Below are 18295 nucleotides of genomic sequence, written 5' to 3'. Positions count from 1 at the left end.
GCAACATGTTACAGTATTTTCTTCTTCTCACTGCAGGCACTGCGGTATCGTTTGGAGTGTCCTGGAGAGTCGTCGCAAGTGGAGAGTCGACGTCTTCTTACCCTGGCATCATTATATTGTATTATACATAACAAATGCATAGAGATGTGAACATTTCTATGATCCTTGTCATAGATAATAAAATAGATTCAATACATTTGATTTTCCTTCTTTTCTGTTTTTACTTGTAAGAAATATAATGTACACAGTATGGAGTGCTGTGTGAACCTGCCATTTGTAACACAGTAAACACAGTACAATGTAACAAACACAGTGGGAAGTACTTCTGTTTCAGAGCATTACTGTAGTCCAGTGGTTCTCAACCTTTGAGTCTGGGAGTTTGAGCTTGTAGATCGGCTAGTTTCACAATATTTATCTGTGGAACGGAATCGAGCAGAATGTAATGCCTCAACTCCTACAGTCTAAGTGCTTATCAGGGTGGGGGGTCCCCAGTTCAAATATGATTGTTGCAGGGACGCCAGAGTAAGAACCACTGCTCTACTCCAGCAAATAATATATTACCGGTAAATACATATTTTCATGACAGATTGCAAGGATGAAACCAAAAAGCTCATGATGTTATATATTGTTTTTATTAGCCTTTTTAGTGTGTAGTCCACCTGAAATTGAAACCGTTATTCTAATAGTTTGTGCTGTAGCCAATACTGAAAATGGGTTGAGCAGCGCACACTCTCGACCAGAGCTAGGACATGGTTGTCCCGGATGTTTTAGGGTTCTGACATGTTCCCTGTGTTAGCTGATCTAATTTAGAAATTTAGCAGACACTTATATCTGCAGAAGGGCAGCACGATTCTTGTAAATGATTATTTTTCTCCCTAGGATTTGGAAAATTATTCTCACTTTTATCTTATTTTCCCAATTAAAATAACAAGCTTATTACTGGGTGTACAGAGCACAGGCGAGGCAACATTAGAGTTGAAAGAGGCTTTAGAGTAGTCTAATATTAAAAAATTAGATCACATTGCTGTATGAATCGAGAGAGTAAATAATATTCCTGGGAGTTCCTTGTAAGCTGCTTCTTCTACGGCATCTCTTCAGAGGGCGATGTAGACAGTTGTACCGCTGTCTTCCCGCAGGACTGCTATGGACATCATCTTGGACATGGTGGATTATGTGATGTGTCAGCACCTTATGCAATTATAGACAAAGAGGAGGAAAAATGTTTCAGGGTACACAGATTTTTTACAATGACATTTCAAAATGTTGCCATAGCTTTTACCCCATTTCTAGTAATCACACCATGCAATAATGAGAATCCTAAACCAGTTTGCTAAAAAAAAAAGAACAGATCTATAAGCTAACAACAGTAACACTGCATTTTACCATGTTACATATTTCATGTAATGTTGGGGGGTTGCTCTCGGGCACAAACCTCTTATCTCCATATTTAAACAGTTTTTTGTTTGTAAGTTTAAACCCTACTTTATAAAACAGTGTAGTACAAAAGAATAAAAAGTAACTGGCAAAAGTGCTGGATGATTACAATTTAGGCATTTAGCAGATTTTAATCCAAAGCGATGTACAATAAGCAGGTAATACAGTATATCAATATAATAGGATAATGTCAGTACATCAACAACAATATAACAAATGCATAGCAATATCAATCTAGAAAACAATAACATTTAGACCACGCACATCAGTAAAAAACATTTAAAAAAAAAAAACAATGCGATCTAGCTTCATGTATGGTCAATGAGGGAAGGGGAGTGTTACAGTACTGCTATGTGTTTTAATGGAGTTATGTGGATTCAGTTTGTTTATGAGTTTGTCTGAATAAAATATATTCTAGTGATTCACACACTTCACAGTTGTAAGTACCCAACGTTTGGTTGCCTACACTAGGAATCAGAGTGTAGTATCATCATCATCTTTTATAATAGCTCACGTTACATCATAATTACTGTGCAGCCACTGGGGGAGGGGTTGTTTGTCGATTCATATACATTATAATACAGTCCCCTCTGTTGACTTTTATCTCACCACTTTTGGGTGCCCCGCACATTTACATTAATGTTGGAACCGCACTGCTGTTACAGGCTAAAGATTAGCATCGCTAGCAATAACAATAGCCTAAAAGTAGTCCTACCTCTTGAAAGAATACACCTTGATATGAAGCCTCTCCACCCATTAGATGGATGATTCTAAAGACAAGAGATGACAACAAAATAAGTGTTACAAACATGAATCAAGTTGCAACCTTTGCTTGTACATTATACATTATGTTTCGTAGAGTGGCATTTTAATTCCAAACATACAGTACATACCTATGTTCTGCTTTACAAGGGACATTTAGCTTTGCATTGTGTCCATCAATCCTGCCATTACATCTCGGTGGAAGTCATCTGTTGTGAAATGTTTACTAATCACTACACAACCGCAGATTCATGTCCCATCGTTCTGCAGGCAGCAGCAGCACCCGGGGCTCGCTCCGTCGCTCGGCTTCATTCAATCATAACACCACGGTAAAACAACAATGCCATGTTGTTTCACCGACACAGTTGCACACGTTTCAAAACTTCTACAACTGCTCAGCATCACTGCGGTCATAACATCCCATCTTCTTACTACGTGACTTCCAACCAACAGCAACAAACAAACTAAAACAGCAACGCAGCGAGGATGTTATTATGGTTACGCTGTTAGCTTAGCTTTGGCTCTCTTCTCCAAGCGCTGCTTGCGCAAAGGATTATGGGTGCTGGAGGAAGTGAGGTTGGTGCTGTAGGAAGTGAGGTCATAGCTTCGCGTTTCCCAAAAAATGGAAATGTACCACAAAAATAAATTTCTTTTTTGTTTTCCAAGTTAGAATATGATAATATGGGGTTACAAAAGCCCTTGAAAACGACCGGAGCTCCCCTTTAACAAAGACACAGATGGCTTCCGCTTGAGTCAAGGTATGCGTGTAACCAAGTTGTATGTCTTTAAACGAAATGAGGCATGACTTATGCCCCTTTAAAGTTTGAGTTTTCAAACGCTTCATATAGCGCCCCCCTTTGGCCAATTGGAGTAAGATTGCTTTCAGTGATATTTGGACTAACCCTCTACATATTTGCCAAATGCCATGAACGTGTCACTTTGCATGTATGATTTAGAGGCAGAAGAATAATTTGCATGAAACTGCAATATTGAGTGAATTATTAAAAAATAATGTTTTGCATTAAAAGAAATCCGCAGAGACAGATCTAACCGTATTGGTCCAAAGTTCATGTAAAAAAAGTTTCGCGCACGTTATGCGAAAATCCCAGGAGGAGATAGATTTTGACTGTTTTTCATATAATTCAAGATGGTTGGAGAAGTAAAGGTCAGAGGTCAAAAGTCAGAGCGTAAAAGTTGTTCGGCATGAGGAGACGCATAAGTGTATACAGGTTTCATGGCTGGACCTGAAACCGAGCATGAGCTTTACCTGTTCAAAGTTGGCATTTTTCAAAGGCTTCCTACAGCGCCACCCTTTGGCCGATTGTTGCGAGCTTCGCGTTTTAGCCGTTTGGCATAGTCCTCTGCCATACTGCCGAGTTTCGTAAAAAGCGACTGCACGGTCTAGCCGCTAGAGAAAAAGTGGCGGAAGAATAATAATAGTGCTGAAGTCCAATATCAATAAGTGGCCATTTGGCCACTTCGTGGCCTTGGCCACTAATTGTGGGCTCGCCTATAAGGCGAGCACACTTTAGATATTGTCATTATTGTGGGCTCGCCTGTAAGGCGAGCACACTTTAGATATTGTCATTATTAGTGTGGTTGCCCTAACAGGGGCAACCACACTCGACACTCTGAATTCCTGAAGTGCAGCTGCAATGACGAAGCATTCAATAAAGTCCTGGATGCTGTTGGTTATTCTTCGGTATGAGTTACATTTTCACATCATTATTGATATATTCTTATTATTGCTCCTTTAAAGAGGTCTCCACTACATGGAGATCTGAGTACAGGTCAGGTGAAGAACGATGCTCCTTGAAGCTTGTCAGAGATTCAGTGTCTTGCTTAAAGACACATTGGCAGCACAGAAGGGGCTTAAACTCAACTGCACTTATCCATTATTGTATTGGATCAGAACATCAGTTAAATAACTACGTCAGTATTAAATGTAGTAATGTCACACAAAGAACCACACAAGCTGTTAACATGCTTTTAAACTTTACAGACATCTTGGTCATCCATCTGGAACACCATTACAACATGGTCTTGTAAGTTGCATAACAAACATGAATATAAACCATATTCTAATGTCTGACCATTGTGAACACAAAGGCTCTCATTTATCAATGGAGTGTAAAAAACACATTATTTTCCCTAATTATTGACGTAGTCGTAGGGCAACGTTCAAGTGGCATTTACAAAAACGTCCTAAACAGACAAACCTGGCAAACATTTGATCCCAGCCTTGCTGGACGAATTTAAATAACACGGCCTAAAATATTATATTATATATATTATATATCGCCCGATTTTACGGCCAGAACAAATGGAATATGACATAACATAAGGAAAGCCACTAAAAAGAGTTTTCCCCGCGCGCCCTTTCGTGTTCCCACACACACACACACACACACACACACACACACACACACACACACACACACACACACACACACACACACACACACACACACACACACACACACACACACACACAAGCCTGAGCACTGTGGAAACAGCAATATTTGACATTTATTCTGGAAAATTAGGCACACCAGCAGCCAAGTCATCATGAATGGAATTGTGTTTTGGATATTAATTTAACCCAATATCGGCAATGTGCACAGTGCACTACTGCGCTTTGAGTGCTTACACTGAAATAAAGCAATTATGCTGGCTCTATTCCCCATGTTAAATCATCTATACATGAGCTGGTTGGGCACAGCCAGGTTTGGACCTTAGGGGTTTATCCTTAAATATGCAGTGCCATGATCCCCCCCAGTGTTAAAATTATGTTTTTATGTGGCCACACCCACCAGTTCATTAAGTATGCCTGGTTGTCATGGTTGGTGGTGACCCAGCTGAAGTTAGCCACACCCACATGTGTTGGGTGAATGGTAAAAGGGGAGGGGATGATTATCTCCAGATAGAGTGATGTCCCTCTATCTGTGTTTTTGGATCAGCACTTTTGTGACCTACAAGGTGGCAGCCCCATGAAAGAAATCCAAAATGCAAAGGGAATACATAATTGCTCATAACCACACCAGGGGGTCTAATGAAGTACTGTCAACCTCCTAGACACATGAAAACCAGAAAAAGTACAAACTATGGCACCACCTCTTTAATAAAGGACTCACTTCACTGTATAAAATGGAGGCTCACGGTCCACGAAAACATAAGATTACAGCACCACCGGTCCGGAAAATGCTCTTGCATATGCGTTCGTATGCCATATACGGCAAGGACTTGTTACAGCACTTGATAGAATGCTTCCATACTGCTAGATTTTAATTGCTTGTCATTGTAACATGGAAATACATTTGGCGTGCATGTCCATGATGTATGCTTTTATAAAAATATTATATTTTCACAGGGATTATTGATTATTGTGTTAGATATACATTTTGTAGTGGATACATGTGTCCATTGCCTGTCAGATAGTTAGACATTAATAGACAATGCTGCTCCGCACGTCTACAATGGAACAAAGTGTTGTAGTCCTACACCACCTCAGAACTTGACGTCAGATCTGATCTTACCTACGCCAACGTCAAAGTCAAGATGCGATGATAAATGCAGAGACTTGCCTACATTTCGACATATGCCAAAACATTTATCTGCACCATGTTGATAAATGAGGTCCAAAGTCTTTACGGAAACACAGGTGTCTGGTTAACGGAAGAATTAAGCCAATTTCTCCACTACAAAAACATTATATATTCAATTGTGACTCTCTCTCTCTCTCTCTCTCTCTCTCTCTCTCTCTCTCTCTCTCTCTCTCTCACTCTCTCTCTCTCTCAGCCTCTTCAGTACCTCTTCCACCGGACATGTCCAGCTACAGGTAATATTATTCACTAATGTAAGATGCATGCAATGTAAGTTCAGTAGTGGACCACCCTTTGCTCACCTTAGCCACTCACGTTCCCTAGCTTATCATACACACCTGGCCCTTATCTCCCAGCCAATCCGCACGTTAACGTCACAGTATAAATACATCCCTGTTTCGTTTCACTCACCTGTTTGTTTCCGCTACGTGGAAGCCAAAATCCCCCCCCCCCCTCCCTCCCCAAACACCTAATTTCTCAATACTAATACTAACGTTTGATTTTCCATTCTGTGTTCTCTACTAACGTTTATTTTTCTCCATCCCTTAGGAGTCCCGAGGTGGGGCAGCATTTGGAGCAGAAGCGACCGACCGCTCCTGAGCTGAGCAAACTGTGGTCGTCAGCTCCCGAGACTGCACCCCCACCCTGAGTCTCGCCCTGCCTCGGGCTCCTCATCAACGCACACACACACACACACACACACACACACACACACACACACACACACACACACACACACACACACACACACACACACACACACACACACACATCTCACTTTATATAATAAAGTCTGTTTAACTCGAGCAGAAGGTGTGGTTTATTTCTAGTGAACTGTACCTTGGTCTGAGTCTCTCTCTGAGTTCAATTGTATTATTTGTTTTTGAAGGCCCGCTGACACGCCCCGAAATTATAATAGTATGATACAGTAGGTCACGTGGTCTCTCTGAAAACGTGTAATCTGCCTTCGCCCCCCAACGACAGCTGACCAGTACAGTAAGTAGTCTAGTACACAATGACATCATAAACATATTAACTAATATTTTAAGATTACTTTTTAAAGTGACAGTACCCCTTTAGATGACAGTCCTACTTTAATGAACTGAAAGAAAACCAAATGCTTTCATTGACAATTAACATACTCCATCTGATACTCACTTATGACATGGTAATGTGATTGTACTTTGAAGACCATGTTTGTCCTATTATAGAATGTGTTCTTGATGGTTGTCATTTCATCTAATTATCCGTTTGTCAATCCTCAGCACACCAGAGAAGAAGCCAAAACAGGACACTGAGAGTAATGTGTGTTATACATTTGCAGAATCTTCAATGTCAAAGCTCTATTTGGTACAATCTATCTATTCGCGTTATTCATGGCCCCGCCCCCGGCTTCCTGTTCATATCCTGAAAAAGCTGGCCTGATTTGGTTTCCTGTGTCCTTGTGTTAAAGTGTCAGTAGTTGGCGTTCTGGGCTCTGGGCTCTGAATGTACCTGGATTGCCATGTCTGCTTATAATAAGCAATGTGTGTCTCTAAAAAAATAGTATAGTTGCTTATTGGGCTTACTTTCTAATATTTTTTAAACCAGTGATTCCCAAATCTTTTCATATCAAGGACCCCAGATTAACATATTTGTCTACAGTCGCAGACCCCCATCTGAAAATATGTGGTGCCAGGGACCTCCACACAGATTTATGTTAAAATGTTTAAAAAACATTCAAATCTTTTTTTTTCCCCTCAATATTTTTAAAAGGCAAATAAATAAGCTCACAATGTGTTGCAATGTGACACATTGTGAGCTTGCTGATCTGCTATTTTCAATTGTAAATGTAAAGTAGTATAGCCTAGTTGCTTCTGTTGCGCTTATTTCTTTGGCAAAATCTGGCAACAGACAATTCCGTATTACTTCCTTACTTGGGAGGAAGTGAAAAGATGTTTTTTGAAGCAGCACGCAGAGAAAAACTCTCTAGCGCCCTCTGTAAAAGAAAATGGCAGCCTCCATAGAGAGGGCCAGGAATATGGTGAATATGTTAATAAAATATAACTTTAACATTTGGTTTGGTTGTATTTGGTCTACCTGCTCCTCTATTGAGACATAGACCATCCAGACCATTTTGAGCACTTTCAAGGACACACTGGTCAGAGAGAGACTGAGAGAGAGAGAGAGAGAGAGAGAGAGAGAGAGAGAGAGAGAGAGAGAGATCGACGAAGGACACTTCGTGTTCAATGAGCTGACAGGCCTTGGGAGTGAGACAGGAGTTCATGAAGAAGACATAGACATTCGATTGGCTCAGAAAGGTCATGTAATGGATGGTTACATGGTAACATGACTACATGACTCATTAATATGTATCAATCTTAACATGTCGTCATAAACCCAAATTAAGAATTTAAACCATATTTTATGAAAAGCTAATAATTTTCCATGTAATTGTTTTTACAACAAACTGTATGTTCTTGTTCAGTTCAATCCTGCAACAGCGATGTCACATGTTCATCATCTCTACAAACCTAAGCCCACTACAGAGGACCAAACCCATGTTCTGGATCTGGTCATATCATTCCTGCTGACCAGATGACCTCTTCATCCATAGAGTCCATGAAGAAGATGAGAGACATTGCAGACTAGTTGGGTAAAAGAACACTTTAGTTTTATTTGTTTTCACATGGTTATTTTCCAACTTCTACCACAAACAAGCAAACTAAAACACTTGTTGGGCTAATGTCCCTTCATAAAAAAAATCCTTGGCTGAGTTTGTTGCTGTACCTTTGACAGGCATTCCACAAATCTGCATTCTCACCAAAGTTGATGAGGCCTGTCCTTTGGTGACGGAAGATGTAAAAAATGTCTACAAGAGCAAGCACTTGAAGGAAAAGGTGAGAATATTGGAAGTTGTATACCGGTACAATATTAAATAACCATACGTTAATCTGTTGAATATTGACTAGAATTTACTCTCTACACAGATGGAGGAATTCAGTGCCAGAGTGGATATTCCAGTGAGCTGCATCTTTCCTGTAAAGAACTACCATGAAGAAGCTGACCTGGATGATGACATTGATGTACTGGTACTGGCTGCAATGAAACACATGATTAACCTTGAAGATTGAATTGATGAAGAATTGGTATTCTGTTGATGGAGTCTTCAGTTTAGACTGATTGTCATCAGAGTAACCCAAAGCCTTAAAGGAATTACTTTACCAATGTTCAACCTATTTTCATATAATTGGATCTCATTAATACTCGTTATAATATGGTACCATTTCTGCCTACTCACTCTGTGTCCCAGAGGAGGGCTGTAGACAGTTCAGAAACCTGCCTACCAGTGTCATCATCAATGGGTAATCCAAGCTATTCCTGAAAACAAAAAAACAAACAAAAAAACAGCAATAACAACAATAATGTCACTGGTAGGCGGGTTTCCAAAATGTAGACAACCCTTCTCTGATCAAAGACTACACTGGGATACACAGGCCTCCTAGAAGGTTCTGGGATCTAACAACATACCGCAATTATGTGAAAACTTGGCTAAGATCGTATCGCTCAGCTGAACAAGAGAACACAAAATACAAGCCCTGAACACACACAGTGAGTTGGACAACATTTTATCATGACCATTATGTGAGGCACATTTATATGAAGTTGGAAATGGGTGAAGTTGTCATTTATGTTGGTATTTCTGCTAAATTTAGATGCAAAGTAAAATCCTTGATTTAAATTTAACAACTAACAGTGTACAAATGGAGCAACATTAGCATGCGTCCATTTGGTTCCATTTGCACACTCTTCTGAGTTGTATTCTTTTAATACAAAGTTGACTATGTGGGACAGTGAGATCATAGACATACAAATTGTGCTTTGATAGATCAACAGGCACTTCTTTAAATAACGCATGAATAACGATCAGCAGCTGATTATGTGATTTGCGCTGATCAAATTGTGCGCCAAGCGCACGGAAGAATTATGCATGGGTGTGTTTTAGCTGAAAAGCGGATAGCTTGCCCCCGGTAGGTACATTCACCAATCAGAAACTCGTCCGTCATTCTGTTTAACTGGCATAAAACCAGAGGATGGAGGGGCTAATGCTTATCACAGTGATATCATGCTTGATATCTCACACTCAATAAGGTCTGTTTTATTAGAACCGTATAGAGAAGAAAAGGCGAGAGAGAGAGAGAGAGAGAGAGAGAGAGAGAGAGAGAGAAAGAGAGAGAGAGAGAGAGAAGGCTATATTAATAATACTTTTTTTGTCACGTCCACATCTATTTGTCTCTCTCATCTCATGCCAGCGTGTCAGTGTGACATAGGCTGGCCTTGTTGAGTGAACAATGGACGTATATTGGCCTATTAATTAATAGGCTACAGAAAGGCACGGCGGCCTTTCTGTAGCCTCCTGCCCCCCCCCCCCCCCCCAAAAAAAAAGGAATCTAGCCTAATTAAACGAAATAAAACATATCCCACCTGATTTCGTTTGACATTGAGTACAGTAACAGGGGTTGACACTAAGGTCTCAGAGGCACTTGCCCATTGGGCAAGTACAGGTCATGTTCTACTTGCCCGAAGGTAATGCCCACTTGCCCGAAAAGCAAATCGTCCTTTATAAAATGATAGGTACGATTTTAATTACCGCTCAATTTAACACTTATTTCTTTACTTTCTGGGGCTGTGCGATAAAATGTCATACCTCAATACCAAAATCCAAATACCAAATACTTAAGCTATGATTGAATATGTCTATGGTTTCACACTTATTTTATATTTTTAAATGTAGCAACCAGGGCAGAACTTTCACGATGGCCACGACGTTGCCCCTCTCTTTGGCCGTGTGCCCCTCGAAAAATGACATGCCCAAACTGCCACAGTGGCAGTGGTGCCCCACCGCCCATGCAGTCCATTAACTGCCGATTACCGTCTTTTCCTCTGCGCGATTTTCCAGTCATTACGGTAACAGCAATGCGTGGTTGGTTGAGCTGCTCACATGACCAGTAGTAGATTCGATTTACGCCTTACGCTCGTGGGATGGTGTTTTCCTCTGGTGTTTCAGTCCGAGTGTATCAAAGGGTGCGTTCGGAAATGCGCACCGGGTGGACTGCGCGGGCATTTATCGTGGGCTTGCCCAGGCCGTAACGATTGCATTCACCACGGCTTCGTAACGGGCACTCGCGCCTGCGGCGCTCGGGCGCGAAGAGCAGGACCAAGGTCCGCTGGCCTTCGCGCCGCTTGCAATGTCGTGGACAATAACTGTGACATCTAACCATAAAACGAGCGCTCTACCACACCCGGTGCGCATTTACGAACGCACCCTTTGATACACTCTGACTGAATCACCAGCAGAAAACACTCTCTCTCACGCTCGTAGCAGCCTAGCAGCCGCCGCATAGGGAGTCCCGCGAGCCGCGACAGTGTTTATACAACACAAAACCATCACCGGGCTAAACAGGAGTTAAATCTAACGCAGCCTGTTGAATAAATCCCGATGTGCGAACGAATGCCTATTCTTTCCCCAAGAGGCTGAGCTGTCAGTAAGTTCATTATTCCAAGTAGGCCTTTCCAAGTTGAGAAAGGATCACTCCGCGAACAGGAGGGAGGAGCTTGTGTGTGTGTGTGCGTGCACATGACCAGTGATGGAAAAAGTACTCAAATGTTTTACTTAAGTAAAAGTATCAATACTGCAATGTAGAAATACTACCGTTGCAAGTAAAAGTCCTCAAATTCAAAATGTACTTGAGTAAAAGTACAAAAGTATTGGTATCAAAATGTACTTAAAGTACCAAAAGTAAAAGTACAAAATGTTTGAAAATAGCAGATCTACAAGCTCACGAGTCACAAGGCGTTATGCGACACATTTTGAGCTTGTAGATCTGCTATTTATTCTACAAGCTTGGCTATTTTCAAACAGCCTAAATAGGGCTAAAGTGGTTCATGTATGTTTTATATTATGATTTATATATGCAAATTAACTAGTAACTAAAGGTTTCAAATAATTGTAGTGGAGTAAAAGTACAATATTTGGATCTGAGATGTAGTGGAGTAGAAGTAAAAGCAAATTGGAAATACTCAAACTTACAATAAACAATTAAGTACAATACTAAAGTAAATGTACTTAATTACTTTACACCACTGCACATGGCAAAACCAGAAATAAACAGCTTCTTGATATTTATTTAATTGAAAGGCATTACATTAAACCTTAACGTTTAAGCTAAATTAATTATGACTGTGGCGTGGACTTAAAATCATTGTTTTAATTGATGGCCTTCTTGCCCTGGCACTTGGCCTTTGTGCCCCTAAAATGACGAAATTCCAGGCCTGGTTGTGACATCACATTGTGACATCACATTTCTTCCTTGTCCCTTGTATGCCCATTGAGATCCCTGATGTCATCAATATTAAGCCCATAGCTTGGAATGCCCAAATGGACATATTGTGTGAGTCTCATCTGGTCTAAAACACATCTATGATGTCAGACACACACATCTATTTGTCCAACTTAAACAACCAACAGCAACTCGAATCACACTTGCAAATGAAGTCCGTCCTGTGTGAATTCCGTCCTGCGCTTTTCGCCCTTAGGCGTCTTACTGGTTTTAAATGTAGTTTAACAGATGCTCTTATCCAGAGTGACTTACTGTACAAGTTAGAGATCAGAATAATCAGAGACAATGAAGACAATTTCCAGACTCCACCTAAACCCATAGCACTACTGAAACACTCATTGACCATACATGAAGCTAGTTAGCACTTGTTTTTAGGTTTTTTCAGAACCTTTTCTTTTTTTTCTTTACTGATTATATTGTTGTTGTTTTTTTTTTGGTTTTCGTTTTTTTTTAGATTGATATTCATATGCATTTGGTTATATTGTTGCTGATGTTCTGGCATATTAACTTGTTTATTATAGTGATGTATTATCTGCTGTAAGTCGCTTTGGATTAAAAGTGTCTGCTAAATGCCTAAACTGTAAACTGCAACAATGAACAATATGTGTAGAGTGCAGAGAGAACGATGTTTAGTGCCTCAAACTAGGAATTCATCTCTTTTTAAACAACCAACAATCAAGTAGTTTCCATGAGAAAGAATTGAAACATTGAATCCTGAACTCCTAAAACTCAGTGACGATCATCCTTCCAGTGAGTTGATCAGAGGAGAATGAGGGATCGTTTGAGAGTTCATCTGACATGGAAGTCCTTTTGACCACAGCTCAGCTGCACCTCAGATCACAATAGAGGAGAGAAGTGTAAAACCAAACACCGTACCAATGCAGAAATACTTCACTTTAATGACAATAAAGGAGAGAATTGCAAACCCAAACACTGTACCAATGCAGAAGTACTTCAGTTCAATAACAATAGTGGAGAGAAGTGCAAGACCAAGCACCGTGCAAATGCAGAAATACATCACTTCGATGACAATGGAGGAGAAAATTTAAAAACCAAACACCGTACCAATGCAGAAATACTTCACTTCTGTGAGAATAGGATGATAATGACTTTGTATAAACCACTCCCTGCTTTCTCCTCCTCTGTGAGGACAGACTGGATGTCCTACATTCCAGTATACATATTGTATGAATTATTGTGTACACACTACACAGTATCAACAACACCTTAACCTTTTATAGGACATAATCACTGTATAAACAGTGATTATGGATGCATGTGCTGCATTCCAGATGTTGAAGGAAATTAATCTTTCTGTCTCTGCTTTAAGACCTCCACTCAGCACTGTTATTACTACCGGCGTGTACTGTATGAAAGGAAGAAGCTTGGTATTGGTTGTGTGTTTTATTTTAATTGAGTGGTTCTCAAAGTGGGTTTACAGGGGTGTTTGAGGGTGTTCCAACTTCCAGGGGTTCCCTAGCATTATCTTCTGACAGTTAGGACCAGGGCAGGAATTTCAGGGAGGCCATGAAGCCATGGCCGTCGTTGTCCCTCAGTTTGGCCCTTCCAAAAAATGTCATGACCTGAGGCCACAGTGGCCTTAAAGGAGTAGTTCACCCCCAAAATGACTTTTTTTCTATTGATTACTCACGCCATGGAGACTTGAATTCAATTATATATATTGTTTTGTATTTGTCGCACTCCTAAGACAAAAAGAATATTGTAAATTTACCCCCATTGATTCCAGATGGGGACCCGAATGCATTTAGGTTCCCATCCGGAATCAATGAGGGTAGGCCTACATTTATTGTGATCAAATTACTGTCTTAGGAATGCGACAAAAAACTAAACATATTATTGAACTTAAGTCTCCATGGCATCAGTAATCAATAGAAAATATGTCATTTTGGCGGTGAACTACTCCTTTAATGCCCCAGCAGCTGACTGTACCACTTTCTCCTCTGTCTCAGTCTTGTCAATATGTAGACACCAGTGTCTTTCTTGTCATGTAGACACCAGTGTCTTTCTTGTCATGTAGACAACAGTGTCTTTCTTGTCATGTAGACAACAGTGTCCTTCTTGTCATGTAGACACCAGTGTCTTTTGTTGAGTCCCCATTTTTAAACCAATCCGGTATCTTTGTTTTGCGCAGGGCTGAGCATGGATCACATTGTAAACACCAATGTAATTATTTCACAGCAGATAGTCTACACTCTACATATTACATTTAACATGACCAGTAGTAGATTCGATTTACGCCTTACGCTCGTGGGATGGTGTTTTCCTCTGGTGTTTCAGTCCGAGTGTATCAAAGGGTGCGTTCGGAAATGCGCACCGGGTGGACTGCGCGGGCATTTATCGTGGGCTTGCCCAGGCCGTAACGATTGCATTCACCACGGCTTCGTAACGGGCACTCGCGCCTGCGGCGCTCGGGCGCGAAGAGCAGGACCAAGGTCCGCTGGCCTTCGCGCCGCTTGCAATGTCGTGGACAATAACTGTGACATCTAACCATAAAACGAGCGCTCTACCACACCCGGTGCGCATTTACGAACGCACCCTTTGATACACTCTGACTGAATCACCAGCAGAAAACACTCTCTCTCACGCTCGTAGCAGCCTAGCAGCCGCCGCATAGGGAGTCCCGCGAGCCGCGACAGTGTTTATACAACACAAAACCATCACCGGGCTAAACAGGAGTTAAATCTAACGCAGCCTGTTGAATAAATCCCGATGTGCGAACGAATGCCTATTCTTTCCCCAAGAGGCTGAGCTGTCAGTAAGTTCATTATTCCAAGTAGGCCTTTCCAAGTTGAGAAAGGATCACTCCGCGAACAGGAGGGAGGAGCTTGTGTGTGTGTGTGCGTGCACATGACCAGTGATGGAAAAAGTACTCAAATGTTTTACTTAAGTAAAAGTATCAATACTGCAATGTAGAAATACTACCGTTGCAAGTAAAAGTCCTCAAATTCAAAATGTACTTGAGTAAAAGTACAAAAGTATTGGTATCAAAATGTACTTAAAGTACCAAAAGTAAAAGTACAAAATGTTTGAAAATAGCAGATCTACAAGCTCACGAGTCACAAGGCGTTATGCGACACATTTTGAGCTTGTAGATCTGCTATTTATTCTACAAGCTTGGCTATTTTCAAACAGCCTAAATAGGGCTAAAGTGGTTCATGTATGTTTTATATTATGATTTATATATGCAAATTAACTAGTAACTAAAGGTTTCAAATAATTGTAGTGGAGTAAAAGTACAATATTTGGATCTGAGATGTAGTGGAGTAGAAGTAAAAGCAAATTGGAAATACTCAAACTTACAATAAACAATTAAGTACAATACTAAAGTAAATGTACTTAATTACTTTACACCACTGCACATGGCAAAACCAGAAATAAACAGCTTCTTGATATTTATTTAATTGAAAGGCGTTACATTAAACCTTAACGTTTAAGCTAAATTAATTATGACTGTGGCGTGGACTTAAAATCATTGTTTTAATTGATGGCCTTCTTGCCCTGGCACTTGGCCTTTGTGCCCCTAAAATGACGAAATTCCAGGCCTGGTTGTGACATCACATTGTGACATCACATTTCTTCCTTGTCCCTTGTATGCCCATTGAGATCCCTGATGTCATCAATATTAAGCCCATAGCTTGGAATGCCCAAATGGACATATTGTGTGAGTCTCATCTGGTCTAAAACACATCTATGATGTCAGACACACACATCTATTTGTCCAACTTAAACAACCAACAGCAACTCGAATCACACTTGCAAATGAAGTCCGTCCTGTGTGAATTCCGTCCTGCGCTTTTCGCCCTTAGGCGTCTTACTGGTTTTAAATGTAGTTTAAAGTTTAACAGATGCTCTTATCCAGAGTGACTTACTGTACAAGTTAGAGATCAGAATAATCAGAGACAATGAAGACAATTTCCAGACTCCACCTAAACCCATAGCACTACTGAAACACTCATTGACCATACATGAAGCTAGTTAGCACTTGTTTTTAGGTTTTTTCAGAACCTTTTCTTTTTTTTCTTTACTGATTATATTGTTGTTGTTTTTTTTTTGGTTTTCGTTTTTTTTTAGATTGATATTCATATGCATTTGGTTATATTGTTGCTGATGTTCTGGCATATTAACTTGTTTATTATAGTGATGTATTATCTGCTGTAAGTCGCTTTGGATTAAAAGTGTCTGCTAAATGCCTAAACTGTAAACTGCAACAATGAACAATATGTGTAGAGTGCAGAGAGAACGATGTTTAGTGCCTCAAACTAGGAATTCATCTCTTTTTAAACAACCAACAATCAAGTAGTTTCCATGAGAAAGAATTGAAACATTGAATCCTGAACTCCTAAAACTCAGTGACGATCATCCTTCCAGTGAGTTGATCAGAGGAGAATGAGGGATCGTTTGAGAGTTCATCTGACATGGAAGTCCTTTTGACCACAGCTCAGCTGCACCTCAGATCACAATAGAGGAGAGAAGTGTAAAACCAAACACCGTACCAATGCAGAAATACTTCACTTTAATGACAATAAAGGAGAGAATTGCAAACCCAAACACTGTACCAATGCAGAAGTACTTCAGTTCAATAACAATAGTGGAGAGAAGTGCAAGACCAAGCACCGTGCAAATGCAGAAATACATCACTTCGATGACAATGGAGGAGAAAATTTAAAAACCAAACACCGTACCAATGCAGAAATACTTCACTTCTGTGAGAATAGGATGATAATGACTTTGTATAAACCACTCCCTGCTTTCTCCTCCTCTGTGAGGACAGACTGGATGTCCTACATTCCAGTATACATATTGTATGAATTATTGTGTACACACTACACAGTATCAACAACACCTTAACCTTTTATAGGACATAATCACTGTATAAACAGTGATTATGGATGCATGTGCTGCATTCCAGATGTTGAAGGAAATTAATCTTTCTGTCTCTGCTTTAAGACCTCCACTCAGCACTGTTATTACTACCGGCGTGTACTGTATGAAAGGAAGAAGCTTGGTATTGGTTGTGTGTTTTATTTTAATTGAGTGGTTCTCAAAGTGGGTTTACAGGGGTGTTTGAGGGTGTTCCAACTTCCAGGGGTTCCCTAGCATTATCTTCTGACAGTTAGGACCAGGGCAGGAATTTCAGGGAGGCCATGAAGCCATGGCCGTCGTTGTCCCTCAGTTTGGCCCTTCCAAAAAATGTCATGACCTGAGGCCACAGTGGCCTTAAAGGAGTAGTTCACCCCCAAAATGACTTTTTTTCTATTGATTACTCACGCCATGGAGACTTGAATTCAATTATATATATTGTTTTGTATTTGTCGCACTCCTAAGACAAAAAGAATATTGTAAATTTACCCCCATTGATTCCAGATGGGGACCCGAATGCATTTAGGTTCCCATCCGGAATCAATGAGGGTAGGCCTACATTTATTGTGATCAAATTACTGTCTTAGGAATGCGACAAAAAACTAAACATATTATTGAACTTAAGTCTCCATGGCATCAGTAATCAATAGAAAATATGTCATTTTGGCGGTGAACTACTCCTTTAATGCCCCAGCAGCTGACTGTACCACTTTCTCCTCTGTCTCAGTCTTGTCAATATGTAGACACCAGTGTCTTTCTTGTCATGTAGACACCAGTGTCTTTCTTGTCATGTAGACAACAGTGTCTTTCTTGTCATGTAGACAACAGTGTCCTTCTTGTCATGTAGACACCAGTGTCTTTTGTTGAGTCCCCATTTTTAAACCAATCCGGTATCTTTGTTTTGCGCAGGGCTGAGCATGGATCACATTGTAAACACCAATGTAATTATTTCACAGCAGATAGTCTACACTCTACATATTACATTTAAAATCATCCCTTAAATTCAATTAATTATTTCAATGTTGTTTTATTTGATGGCCTTCCTGCCCTGGAATTTGGCCTTTTGGTCAACCCCAAAGGCCAAGTGGCCTTGCCCCTAAAATGACGAGATTCCAGGCCTGGTAGCAACAGTAAAAACATATTAAATACATTATAGGTAAATAGTGCTCTTATTTTACATTCCACAGATCAGAAGACAGCGCACTGGCCACGTCCAGGTGTTAAGACAGATATCTT

At 40.4% G+C, this 18295-nt stretch overlaps 1 long non-coding RNA gene across 1 annotated transcript; it reads right to left on the bottom strand.

The window, feature by feature from the left end:
• Positions 1–613: 613 nt before the first annotated feature.
• LOC308302704 lies at positions 614–2910 on the bottom strand. Its single transcript, XR_013962952.1, has 3 exons — positions 2328–2910; positions 2150–2204; positions 614–1188 (listed from the first exon to the last, which is right to left on the bottom strand). It is a non-coding gene; the product is annotated as an uncharacterized lncRNA (long non-coding RNA).
• Positions 2911–18295: the final 15385 nt, after the last annotated feature.

This window comes from Nannobrachium achirus (genome assembly GCF_963921795.1).
Source record: "Nannobrachium achirus genome assembly, chromosome: 18".
NCBI lineage: Eukaryota > Metazoa > Chordata > Actinopteri > Myctophiformes > Myctophidae > Nannobrachium > Nannobrachium achirus.
Note: the sequence above shows the minus strand (reverse complement) of the source record. Positions and strands in the feature narration are given on the sequence as shown.